Raw genomic sequence first — 14,311 nt, forward strand, 5'->3', positions numbered from 1 at the left:
ATTAATCACAAATTAATGTCAGTTTTAAACCTGGAACTTGCTCAATACTTTAAGTTAATCAGGAACTGCATATTATTTATAAAGATTCTAAATTATAATGAGAAAATGGTTACTATCTTCTAAGTGAATATCGACATGTGTAAACATTTATGTTTCTGAAACCTGTATTGAATATTGCCTATGAACTACAAAACTTTCCTTGCTTCCTATAAATTCTTAAAAACATAGAAATGCAATTATGCATTGGAAAATACACATGTATGACTAGAAAGGTCATGGATGACATTATCTTCACCTTATTAATCCAATCACTGTTATTAAATCTTTCCATTATAGAAAAAAAAGAATGAAAATACATTGTAGTTTTATGTACAGTCTTTCTATTCCCTTATATTTTTTTTCCTCACAGACGAAAAAATAAGTAGAAACAAGGAAGCCTATTATCTTTCTTAGTTCTGTTAATATATATACATTATCTACTTCTGAAAATTTACATCACCTCTTTGGATCTCACTTTTTTCATTGTACTATTTTTTGTATCTAGATTTTTAAAAATTTGTAAACTATAGTGATAGAAGGAAGTGATTAACGAGCTATGCTGGAGACAAGTACTCCAATCTGAGGAGGATGCTATAGCACCATAGGAATTTAAATAAGATAAAGTTATTTTTAGTGAAATGTCTCTCCAGAGGAATATGTAGCTAGAAGTAAAATTTGAGAAGCCACTTGAGGTAAAGGCCCGTATAATCCCTGAATGAACATAGTGAGTAACACAGATAGTTTGCTTAGCTGCTTCTATGAAAGTTGGATTTTGATACCTATGAGACATTTGTTTGGGTGAGGGTAGTATGCAGTTTGGGGTTACATTTATTTGCTTAGAATAATATACTGGAAGCTGAGTACTTCTTCCGGGAGTCCTATTTCTGTTTCCTTCCTTTCATTCCCACATTGCTAGATTGTATTCTGTATAAATAAAATAAATATGTAATGAATGCAACTGAAGTAGACACTCATTATTAGTTTGTTTGGTTGTGCAGGTGTTTTGGATGGGCTCTGAATCATCATTAAAATTCTTTGAGTTGAAGATTTAATAAATGTGTTAACTTCTTGACTGTCCTTCATTTGTGAAAGCATCGGCAATTTCCACAAAACCTTCAGACACGGGGAAGACATGTTTATTTTTTAATAAGCCTTGTGCTGATACTTTATTATTAAATGATCGGATAAATCAAGCCTCTTTCTGAGAGGCAGGGCCAGCTTTACTGTGTTTTATAGATTCTCTTCTCCCACCTTATCGCAATACCTTGGGTTAAAGGAAAAAACGAAAACTTCCGGTAGTCTTTAGCAGTTTCGTACTCTGATTTACGGAGCCAGTCCTAACATGTCTCGGTCTTTCTTTTATTATTTATTTCAATAGCATCAGAAATAATCGCTCATTTGTGATTTCTAATTCCAGTACTACACTGTATAGTGACTTGAATTACTAGCGTTAAATATTCACTTACTTTCCCTAAGAAGCTCTGTTTTTGTTTTCATAATGATTGTGGAGAGGAGGTACTCCTGGTATTTAATGATCTACGTTTAGAAATAATAGGCGCAATTTGACTTTCTAGCCATCTCTGATATTGAAGATAGTCATGAACCTGGAACCTAGCTATCTTTTATATGTAAATGCAAGGAACTTAATGTATTTTCAATATTATGTGATTTTCCTTCCAGAATTTTAACCATTCAAATCAAAGGGAGACTGTACTTTTTTTAAAAAAATGGAACGTTACCAAAATTGTCACCGTATTGGAAGATTGGGTTCCCCAAAGCCTCTCAGGGTGTTTGGGTTATCAGCATAGCATATTACTTAGTAGTCTGCATTTTTACCTCCTTCAGGATGATTCTAAGTAGAAATGCAAGTTTCTGACTATGTTATTATATCTTGCAATAGAGTCATGTCTAAATGTTTAATTATTTATTTTTGTTTATCTACATTACACCTGGAATGTTACACTGATTTTTTAAAGTATGTTTTAAGCTGTTTATATTTTCATGAATTTCATTTCACAATATTAAAATGATGTTACATATTTGTTATAATAAGGGACTTTGATACTGATGTGAGTCCTGTGAAACACTGCCTTGAATTGGTCTTATTTCCATTTCTTCCCAACTTCTAAATTGTTCCACTGTGTCATTTCTAAGTAAATTCCTCTTTTATCTCCTCATAACCCTTTTGTTCTAACTTAAACCTAGTTGTCCCTGAATATGCTATTTTTATAACCCTTGTAAGAAGAGATTATTATTTTTTTCCTCTCATATTCCATGTACCAAATTACATAAAGATGATATAGGTAAAACCTTTGCTTCACATTGCTGCTCACCAGTTTTCTCACCTCCTTTCTTCTTAAGTTACAATCTATGTGAAGTGAAGGTCATCAGAGTTTTTTTTTTTTTTTTTGGCCAGATACTGCATATTTATTTATTTATTTATCTATCTAGCTATCTATTTATTTATTTATTTTTATTAAATTTATTGGGCGATGATAAAATTAAATAGGCTTCAAGTGTATAATTCAATAATAGATCATCTGTATATGGCATTGTGTATTCACCACTCAAAGTCAAATCTGTCACCATATATTTGACTCTCTTTACCTTTATTTACCTCCCCCCGCCACATCCCCTCTTTCCTTCTCGTAACCACTAAACTGCATCTATGAATTTTTGTTTGTTTGTTTGTTTGTTGCTTTCAGTTTTATATGAGTGAAATCATATGGTTCTCAACTTTTTCTGACTTATTTATCTTAGCATGATAATCTCAAGAACCATTTATGTTGTCTCAAATGGCAGTATTTCATCTTTTATTATGGCTGAGTAACATTCCATTCTATACACGTACCACATCTTCTTTATCCAATCATCTATTGAAGGATACTTTGGTCATTTCCATGTCTTGGCCACCATGAATAATGCCGCAATGAGCATCAGAGTGCCTATATATATTTACAGATAAATGTTTTCAAATTTGAGGGGTAGATACTCAGAAGATTGCTGGGGCTTCTAGTAATTCTATTCTTAATTTTTGGAAGAACCTTGTACTATTTTTCCTAGTGACTGTACCAATTTACATTTCCACCAGCAGTATATGAGGATTCTTTCCTCTCTACCACCTCTCCAACATGTGTTATTACTTATCTTGTTGAGAATAGTCATTCTAACAGGTGTGAGGTGGTGTCTCATTATGGTTTTGATTTGCATTTCCCTAATACCTAGTGAAGTTGAGCATCTTTTCATATGTCAGTTGGCTATTAGTATATCTCCTTTGGAGAAGTGTCTGTTCAGATCCTCTGACCATTTTTTAACTGAATTATTTATTTTTGTTGTTGTTGTTGTTGAGTTGTATATGTTCTTTATATGGTTTGGAATTAGCCCCTTATAAGAGACAGTGTTTCTTCAAGTATAGTGCATGTGAAGTGATGGTCATTAGAACTGAATGCATTCCCTCTCTTCATGTTATTGTCATTTACTGATGTTCACTGATTTTCAGTAACTGGTTCACTTTATCTTTCTCCTTCACTACTCTCTTCATTATCATTGATGCTTTAAACATCATGTCAATGATCCATCTAAACTCTTACCTTCTCAGCTTCCTTACTTCCTTATTTATCCAGTATGATGATCTTTCTTTGACAAAATCATAGGCTCCCAAAACACTTTTTCATATTTATGCCTTCTCATTACTAAATTATTTATTTTAAATATTTTCTCTGTTATCCCAAATAGAAAATATGAAAGGAACCCAAATATCCACTGATTGGTGAATGGATAAACATAATATGATATGTCCATACAATAACATATTATTTGACAATTAAAAGAAACAAAGTACTGATACATGCTACAACATGAACTTTGAAAACATCATTAAAGTTACTTAGTATTAAAGTTATTAAGTTATTAAAATTTACTAATTTAAAGAAGCCAGACTTAAAAGACCACAAACTGTAATATTTCATTTGCATAAAAATTTTTCTTTTTTAAAAGTAAATCTGTAAATACAAAGTTTGGATTAGTTGTTACCTGGGGATAGTGGTATGGGTGGGGATTAACTGTAGAGGGACAAGTGGAGTCTTATTAGGGTTATACGACTGTCCTAAACCTGGTTTGCGGTGATAGTTGCATAAACTGGTAAATTTACTAAAAAGACACTTAAAATGAGTGAATTTGTTTTGAAATTATTCTTTACCAGCCTTATGTGCCCTTTCCTTCTTAACCTGGCATGGATCTAATTGTCATTCTCTATAGCTGACTTTCATTACTCTTCTCCTCTTGATGTATTAAATCTGCTTTTTAAAAGATGCTGAATGTCACACTAGTAGAATGAAATAATGTGTTTGTTCCAATCTAAAGAAAGCTTCTCTATTTATACCCTATCCCATATTATCAGTAAAAGCAAAATAAAATGAAACAAAATCAATTTTAAAAAATCCCTCAATCCTACATGTCCATCAAATCTCTTCCTCAGTCGACTTTCTTCCCTTCTACACAATCATTACCACAATTATTGTCCTAAAATTACCATTTTCATAAAACATTTGTTAGTGATTATCACTCACCTAAAGAAAATTCTGTAACCCCATGCATTCATTCAGCTTCTGTCTCCTCTTTCCACTCCTCCTGCCAGGGCCCCAAAAAGTTGTGTTTGCTCATTTTATTTCCTAATTTTTTTTCAGTACCCTATAATTAGGCTACCAATGCATTCTAATTTCTTTACCATTAAAACAAACAGCTTTTATTAAGGCCACCATTAACCTATTCTTTAATCAAAATTCATGGCTGGTTTTCTGTTCTTACTTAGCTTCTCAGCAATATTCGATATTAAGAATTTCTTATTCCATGAAATTCTGCATTTGGCTTTCAGAATACCTCCTGTACTTCATTTTACTCCTACGCCCCCCTTGAAACAAAAGTGCTGATTCTTTCTATTGTTCCCCAGCTGTCTCCGAATTTTTTGATCTCATAATTTTAAAGTTGCAAAATGAATAATATTTTAAATATTGACCTTTAAAAACAAAACTGCTACAGCACTTTTTAAATATATCCTTTGGAATTTAAATGCCATAACATTCAATATTTATTACATCTTTTGAAAAAATACATTGCTAAGCTCTTCTTTACAAGTAAAAAGTAATTAAATTTTTATCTTCTTGAGCTTATAATTCTTTCACATTCTCAACAAAATTTTATTCTAATCTAACATATTATCTAACTCAAAAAGTATTTTATTGATTATTCTATTACAATTCTTAACTACAAAAATATGTAGATAAATTTAAAATCCTTTTGGAAAGTTTAGGCTATCATAAGTTTATTATATCTTAAAAAATCTTCTGGGAAATTAATAGATCAGAGTTACTCAAAACAATATAAATATATAACACACTTTAATATGTAATTTTGAAGTATAAATGATAATTATATATATTCTTAAATTTATTAATTAACTTTTTATTTTATTTTTTTAAAGAAAGATGTAGGGTTTAACATACATTTTTGTTTTTAAATAGTTTTAAGGTTTATTAGTGTTTAAAGTTTGTAATTTCTAGTAGGAAAACATCTGAATGAATACCCTAATGGCAGACCACTTTAAAATGTTACAGCTTCATTTGAGGCAGAGGGATAGGGATTCTCTTCAAAGCACCCCCATTTTCTTCATGAGAAGGTCAGAGGCATACTGGTTTGTATTATTGTGACATTCATTGGGTAATCTAAGTTGCTTTTCCTTCAGCAAGGGCTTTTTTTTTTTTTTTTAAATCAGGAGTCATTATATTTGACCTCCAAATTTGACTGATAATTTACTGATAAGATTCATAAATCTTTGGGTTGCTCTAATATTTTGACATATTTGCTGGGTTCTGGACCACATCCTAGAAGGCTACCATAACTTCTGGATCCTGTATACTGCAAGAACCTTTGGATCACTAAGAATTTCATTGAGCCCAAGCATTCCTGCCATTCCAGGCATTGCTATAGGAAAATTTTCAGGCATTCTCCCAGGAGAGCCACCTGGGAAAGAGCCATACTGAGCTCCTGATTGTTGTCTGGCTTCTTCCTCCCTCTGGGCTCTCTCATGTTCTTCCCAAGCCTTCTTAACCCTTTCCATCTCTTTCTTTAATCTCTCACTCTTCATATTTCTGCTCATACTTTCTTCAATGTTCATCAATTTTCTGACCCTTGGTTGAACTTCTTTCAGTATTGCACTAGCATCTTCACCACAATCCAATTTACATGCAAAGGCAAGATCACAGGCTGCTTCTTCCCAATGGTCCAGAAGCTTATGTGCTTTTCCTCTCCAGTAGTAGGGCTAAAGCTGAGTCAGGATTATTTCAAAAGTTCTGTCCAGTCTTGGATGGCAGCATTTAGCTTCTGTAATTTGATGAAGACAGTGGATCTTTTGGCACACAGAATGGCCAAACAAGGATTCAGCATGATGGCATCTGTGAACAAGTCAATGGCTTTCTGTAGATCACCATCATTTAGGGCATCAATGACAGCCGCTTTTTTTTTTTTTTTCATTTGCCTGATCCAGCATCTCCTCAGTTATCTATACATTTCATCTCTCATTTCTTGAGGGGCATCAGTGTCTGGTTCAATCACACTTTCATTGTCGATTTCTAGATCACTTTCCTTACTTGATAGTTCCTCTGTCTTTATGTTTTCCTCTGCCTTCTTACTATTTGTTTTTCCTTCCTTGATATTTTCTTCTAATTTAGTTTTATGAATAGCAGGTGCTATTTTACCCGCCATGCTCTCCACCCACTCCTTCAGGAATCACATTTCCTTGGTGTACACTCGGTTGCTGCTTACACATTTTCGTAAAGGCCCAAATTTTGCTCACTTTGCGAGGAATCTATGCTCTGGAAGCAGCGAGCCCTGCTGAGGCTGTGGCCAGATTCCAGGCCCAAGTATAAGCACGGCGTGACTGCTTAGAAGAGGGTGCTGCCATGAGGCAGAACAGACTAGAACCTCCTGGCTGCTGGCTCTTCTCACCAATCAATTAATTTATTTTTATTATGTGACATTGGTTAACAAACTCCAATAAGATTCAAGTGCACAATTCAACAGTAAGTCATATATATTTTATATTATATGTTCATTGCCCATAGTTATATTCCTGTCACCACATATTGGACTCCTTTTACCCCATTTACCTCCTCTCTCTCCTCTCCCCTCTGGTAATCACTAGTCTATTGTCCATGACCATAAGTCTCTGTTTGTCACGTTGTTGCTTTTAGTCTTATATCCCACATAATACTATTTTTAAAGTTCAATTCTTAATGAGATGAATGGATTTCTTTAGTATATCGGATCATCTATGCATAGGTTAATTTTAATTATGATAGAATGATATGGAATTCTATTTTTATGTTTCATTGTTATAGATTAAAACACTAGGAGCATTTTATTTTATTAAAATGTAGGTGAGAATTGGGGGAGCTTTTAATATGACACTAATTCTTTCAGAATTATATGACAAAGTCACATCATGACCAATATGAAAAATAACTTTCAATTATTTTTTGGCTAATGATAGATTTAAGTTTTATTTTAACTTTGTTAAAATTAAAGGATTAAAAATGAAATAAGTTTTAAAATATTTTAAATTCCAATCATTTAAATTATTCACTTTCTCAGTTTTGGTAAGAAACAAAAAAAAAAAAAAAAAAAAAGCTTTATTTAGACTCATCAAGTGAGTATTAATTTTACCTGTCACCCTTTCATTTACAGGGACGTTTTTAAAGCTTCCATACTCAAATGATTTGTGAAAATTAAAATATTGTTTATTTAAAATATTTTCAATAATATAAAGTTTGATGAAAATACTTTATCTTTTCATATATGTTGGGCTAAACTCAGAAATACAGATTTAACTCTTTAAGTTATGAAAAGTGTTTGTCATATAGCCTAATTTGCAGAAATAATCAACCAAATCAGACTTCTTTTTGCTATTTTCCTCCTTGAAATATATTTGTCAGGGTCTAGTTAGGGAAGATGATCAGGTCACACATTATGTAAAACCACAGCTATATTTCTAGATTTCTACATCTTCAGATTCCTGTGTGTGTGTGTGTGTGTGTGTGTGTGTGTGTGTGTGTGTACAGATAACTGTTTTCTTTTTTATCTTGTATCATTAGGAATCAAAAGGACAGGTGAGAGTTTTAACTTCCAATTTAATAGAAACATTCTTATAACCCTTGGTGGGGGGATTACTCCCTTGGTTACCAATAAGACCTCTTAAACCAGCAGAGCTCAGATTTGGAGGTCAGAGAATAAGCATTTTACAAGTAGTTTTTAGTTGTAATAGTGATATATACACTCCCAATTCTACTGCTTAGTTCCTGGACTCGTGTATCCTGGCTCTGGAAGAAACAGCATGATATTTTATTGACTAGTTTGGAGTATATTGGACTGAAAACCCAACTCTTAAGGTTATGCTCACATCGAATACAGTACTGAATGCTGAATAGGCTATTGAATAAATCAATGACACAGTTGTTGCTATGGAAAGGTTCCAGTAATATCATTATGCCACTACATGTAATCCTGAAGTCACAAGTTATATAATTTCTAATGAAAAACATTGGTCACTGCTGCTGTCAGAAAAGGCACCCAGCAGTGGTGGTAGCCATGACAGATTTGGTGGGAAAAAAAAACATGTCCTTGAGCTCCTGCTCAACCTACGTACACTCTTGCCACCATGACCACTGTGTCCATGAATTCATAGCTACATGTCATGGGCTAAATTGTGTCCCCCGAAAACATATGTTGAAATCAGAACCCTTGGTCCCCTCAGGATCATGCTGAAGTCAGAACCCCTGGTACCCTCAGGATCTAACTTTATTTGGAGATAGAACCTAAAAAGAAGTAATTAAGATAAAATGAGGTCAGATAGGTAGACCCTAATCTGATATGACCCCTGTCCTTTTAAAAAAGGATATTTGGATACATACAAACACAGAGATAAGATCCCATAAAGACATAGGGAGAAGACAGCCAAGGTCCTAAAAAGAAACTTCTAGACTCCATCCAAAATTGTGAGAAAATAAATTTCTCTTGTTTAATCCATCCAGTCTATGGCAGTTCTAAATGATTAATATACTATCGGAAGAGGTGACTGATATCTGTAGGTCAAGTTATATTGTATGTTTAATTTTAAAAGCCCTCTTCTCAAGGGAGTTCTTTTGTATGCCATCACATTCTCATACTTATTTTCAGATGTCTATCAGTGTATCAAAACATAGCACAGTAGCAAGTCAATATTTATTTGACATTAAAGGAAAGGCCTTGTTCCATATTTTTAGGGAGCATTATTGTAGTTTTCCCATTCAGGTTTTCCATACCCACTGTATATCGTGGTTATAAAGGTCAATTACACATTTAATTCATTCCTAGGGAATGGATGATCAACACACCATGGAATCAGACCATTCTAAAATCATTCTGTCCTGTTACTTCTTACAGTACCCCTGACCTTGTTCATATTGTAAAATACTTCTGAGAGAGTCTGTTCCAATGTCAGCATCTCTCATTTTATCACTAACATATGGAAAAGATACACTACAGTGATTTTTCAGAAATGCTGGCACAATCTTCAACAATATATTTCTCTAGTATATTTCTCTCAATAAAGTATTTTCTCTAGCCTTTATTCAAATTCCTATGTGATGTTATATATTATATGTAATAAAAATATGAAAATGTTTCTAATATCTGAAGTATTTAAACCTTTCTCTATATCACAGAAAGACAAGATCAGCTTCACAAACACTAATTACACAGGGACATGCACTTAGAAGGCCCCCACCATTGGCTTGATGTTCTGCTGCTCAATAGACAACATACATAAGCAAAGGAGATGTGTGCAATATTTGTATTCTCTGTCCTTTGCCTCTCCATTTGCATATAGCACTTGTGATACCCCATGAACACAGAATTCCAGGAGACCCACAAATCATGGGATTTGACAATACACAAAGCAAGTACAATGTAAACTTGTTCAATCTACGATAAAATAAGCAGGGATGCTGACAGTCCTGAGAGGCCATGCTTTCTGTTCAAACTAGAGCTCAATTCAAATGCTGAAAGAAGACAATGGAGTTCTTACTTGTGTTACATTTTGTGTTTGCCAACCACTCCCACTGAAACGGATGTCATAAAATAATAGAGAAATATAGCACCATTCAGTCATTTCTCACTCATCAGTAATCCACAGGTAGAGAGTGTTAATATAGTGTACAAGTATTAATAAATAAAATAAAAGCAGTGAATTAGTCGTGTAGTATTTGTACTGTTCTGGGAAAATGCAATACATATGCATGATGAGCTGTGAAATACAAATATCAATGATTCTGCATGAGTTCAATGTTTTTAAATTTGCATTTAAGACTGGTATTTCACAATATAAAAGTGAGCTGTAAAATCCATGCTAATAATTTGAAATTTCAAATAGCAAATAAAAATTAAAAACAAACAAACAAACAAAACAACAACAACAACAACACTGTAAGTCAAGAGAGATCTCACAGAGAAAGGAAAAAAAAAACAAAAGTCTATACCTTTAAAAGGAAAGTTTTCCTACTTTTTGAACCAGGGGATCTCACATTTTCATTTTGCCATGGGTCTGACAAATTATGTCGCAGGCTCTGCAGCAACAATTTCTGAGATCTCAAACTCAACAGACCACTACTGAGATCATGTTTTAGTAAACCAACATACAAATGATTAGAAAGCACTCAAATAGTTGCAAAATTCATGTGAAAAGGTTTAGAGAATGACACTGCAAATTGTTACTTTGACATAGAATTATTTTGAGCTGAAGACAATTAAGGAAAAAGCAGACACAGGATAAGCTCTCTTCCTTCCCCTTACCTCTCTGAAAGAAGAACATAAAGTCCCCTTGTGAAGATGCCCCTCCCCCATTTCCTGTACTTGGACAGAGATAATGATCTTATCACCAGATATGATATGGCTCTGAGAAAGAATCTACACAAATAAACCTTACTAACTAGCCCTTAACTTTCATTAGTTTTCCCATATATTTACCTTCCCATGACTTGCTGTCCCTAAAAGCCTAAAACCCTTTTCCTTTGTCTTGTTATTTCTATAAATTTATTATTCTTTGCTAAGATACTATATAGGTTCAAATTCTAACCACCTTTTTGAGTTACTCATCACAGAAGTCCTCTCCCCTGTTCTGATGTGCACCACATGGATTAATAAACTATGTTTATTTTGTTAATCTGTCTTTTAACATTCAAATTTTCAGGGCCTCAGCTGGAGAATCTTGGAAGGTAAAGAGACATAGTAAACACTCTCCTATACATGTGAGCAAGATTAACTGCTAAATATATTATATTGATAAATTCTGACTAGTATTATGTTTTCCATATCTGCTATAGAGTTAGTATTTATTCCTACATATATTTCTTAGAATTTTACTAATGATTATATACATACAGGTATCTATATAGAATTATGTAAATATGTGTTTATTATCTATCATCTATCTATCTATCTATCTATCTATCTATCTATCTATCTATCTACCTACTACTTACCTATCTATCTAGTCTTTTGGTATAATTTTCCTGAATTTGATTTTGTGATCAACAACAATTCAAGAGATGATAAAATCTGATTCTAATTTTAAATCAAGTAGTTTTAATGAAGTCAATATGCCCCATCTCCCTGAGAAAGACAAACAAACAAACAAACAAATAAACAAAGCTTTATCAGAAACAAATAAACAAAGCTTTATCAGAAAAGAACTGCTTCACCCAATGTGAATGACATTTGGGAGTTTGGTATACAAGAGTCATTTGGTTCTTCCATATATCACCTTTCCAATTCTAATTAGTCAACTGTGTCTCAGTCAGTCCTTGTATTTCCTTCACAGTTTGGTCTCCACATTCAGGAGACTGGCAGTAAGTTATCACATACTCATGAGTTATTTATCCTGACTATATAAAAGATGTAGGCCTACTACTGCATAATAGAGGCAGGGAAACATAAACTTGACATACAAGTGATCTACTGGAGCTTCTCTTGGAAGCTTGTAAATATAAGTGGGTATACAGCAACCATGGTCTACTAAGTGTATGAGAATCTGTAGAGTAGGTATGGAGATGTGGCATCTAGTTTTCCCTTTAATAAAAGATAGTCTGCCTGGCCTCAGGAAGTATAGTCAGCAGACAGCCTCTGGCTGTCAATTTCTTCAATAGTGTTAACTGTTGCATAAAATCACATCTTCCAAGCTTCCGCTCTTTCAGGAAAAGGCTTTATCTAATACTTGAGTGATGCACAGGTTTATCTGAGGCTTGGCTACTTTTTCTGACAAAGAATAACTCCATAGGTACCCTTTGTCTCAAAGCTCACTCACAGATTGGCCGAGGTTTTATTAGGCCTGTGTGTTTTTCTTCTGCTTAATCTTATTTCCACTTTCTTCTTTGACAAGTGTTGAATCTTGGACCTGGAACTTCTTAACTTCTTTTCTGAAGAACCCAATTTTAACACAGAGTCTCTGATTATTTATTAGTGATGTCTGAGTCACCCCAACAGGCAACTATTAAACTGACAGAATTACTAGCTGAGGATCTAGAATGGGTGGTTTAGGAAGGTAATGAATGTTAATTATGGCCTTGGGATCAACTGTAGATCAACTGTAAAGAAGGTTGTAGATCATTTTACTAATTTTATTTAAGCTGCTTGATTTCTGTTCTACTACTATAAAGAAGGTGTCAGTGGAATTATTTTTATATATATTTCTTCATGGGATTATTAATAAGAAAGAACAATCCAAGTAAGAAAATTTATTGGGTCAACTTGAAAGTATTTAAAATGGTTTCTATTATGAGAGGAGTAATGGGTTATTCACATTACTTAATCATGAAATTTTTGTGGTTTTTAAATATTTACTTTTATTTTATAGCAAATTTATTAAATGTTTTATTATTTACCAATTAATGTAATTTGAATGGTCTAGGAACTAGATTTCTCAAAAGGTGCCCAAAGTAATTTATAACACTACAGAAAAGTAAAAGCATATAAAACACTTGGCAAATTAGCAGAAGTCTTGGTAGCAATATTCTTGTGGCCTATTCTTAAATTAGGCAAGCTATTTGTAAATGTATGCTAAAAATATTTTCTAATTGAAAACATGTTTAGAAATAACGAAACATGTGCATTTGTTTCTGAAAAGAAAATGCATTTAGTAATTTCCTAGTGTAACACATGCTTCAGGGAAAACATCGATTACCTTTCAAGGTTCTTACACTTCAAATTGAATGACCTTTAGCCTGGGAACTTGAAATGATCACTCTTTTGAGCAGTCTGCCCATTGATATCATGCTCTCCCACTTGGAGGCATATTAACCAGGATGATTCATCCATTTATTCTGTTACTATTTATGCATGCATATATTCAATTTGTCAATTGCATTCTTACAACTATGACCTGAGCAATGCAGTAAATGTAGAAATAATTTGGTGAACAAAACAAACAAAATACAATTATTGTGTTTTTGCTCTAATTAAAGTATTTTTATTTTTTATTTTGTGGGTTTGTTTTTATTTTATTAATTAAAAAAATGCTTAAGTATGTGATTTACAAAAAAAAAAAAGAAAAGAAATTTATCTAGTATCTTAATGGGAAAATTTTGTAAAAGGGTCTGCTCTTCTTCAACCCTTGCCAAACATTCAATTCCAAGACTGGTCTTACCATTAAATATCATGAAATTATTTTACACTATAAATACCCAAGAGAATCACAATGGAAAATAATGAGTGGCAGGGAAAGTGCCTTTGTATATCTAGTATGCAGCCAGGCCAGTAAATCCAGACATAAATGTTGCCTGGTGGGAAGAAAGGTAACCCAAAGATAAAGATGGAAATGAGGGGTGTGGCAGACAGACTTTAAGATGATCCCATGATCTCTACTTCTTGGTGTTAATTTTCTTGTATAATCACTAACTCTTCCATGCCATTTGTGACCTTGAGTTTGCGCAGGACTATGACTTACCTCTAATCGGTAGTATAGCAAAAGTGATGGGCTCTCACCTTTATAATTAAGTTTATTTACATAAAATTTTGTCTGCTAGCAGACTATTTTGGGCTCCCCTCTCTCTCTTTGTTGGCAAGAAGCAAGCTGCCATGAATCTTACAATAACAATGTACTGAATGTTACCAACAGCTACAGGAGTGGCAAAGCAGCTTTCTTAGTCAGCCCTCCAGATGAGAAGCCAGATTTTGCCAACATATAGAT

At 33.4% G+C, this 14,311-nt stretch overlaps 1 pseudogene; it reads right to left on the bottom strand.

Moving 5' to 3' along the window:
* Positions 1 to 5,815: 5,815 nt before the first annotated feature.
* LOC120615148 (hsc70-interacting protein-like) lies at positions 5,816 to 6,892 on the bottom strand (annotated as a pseudogene).
* Between the last annotated feature and the right edge of the window lie 7,419 nt (positions 6,893 to 14,311).

Source organism: Pteropus medius, unplaced genomic scaffold (genome assembly GCF_902729225.1).
Source record: "Pteropus medius unplaced genomic scaffold, Ma_sr-lr_union100, whole genome shotgun sequence".
In the NCBI taxonomy this organism is placed as follows: domain Eukaryota; kingdom Metazoa; phylum Chordata; class Mammalia; order Chiroptera; family Pteropodidae; genus Pteropus; species Pteropus medius.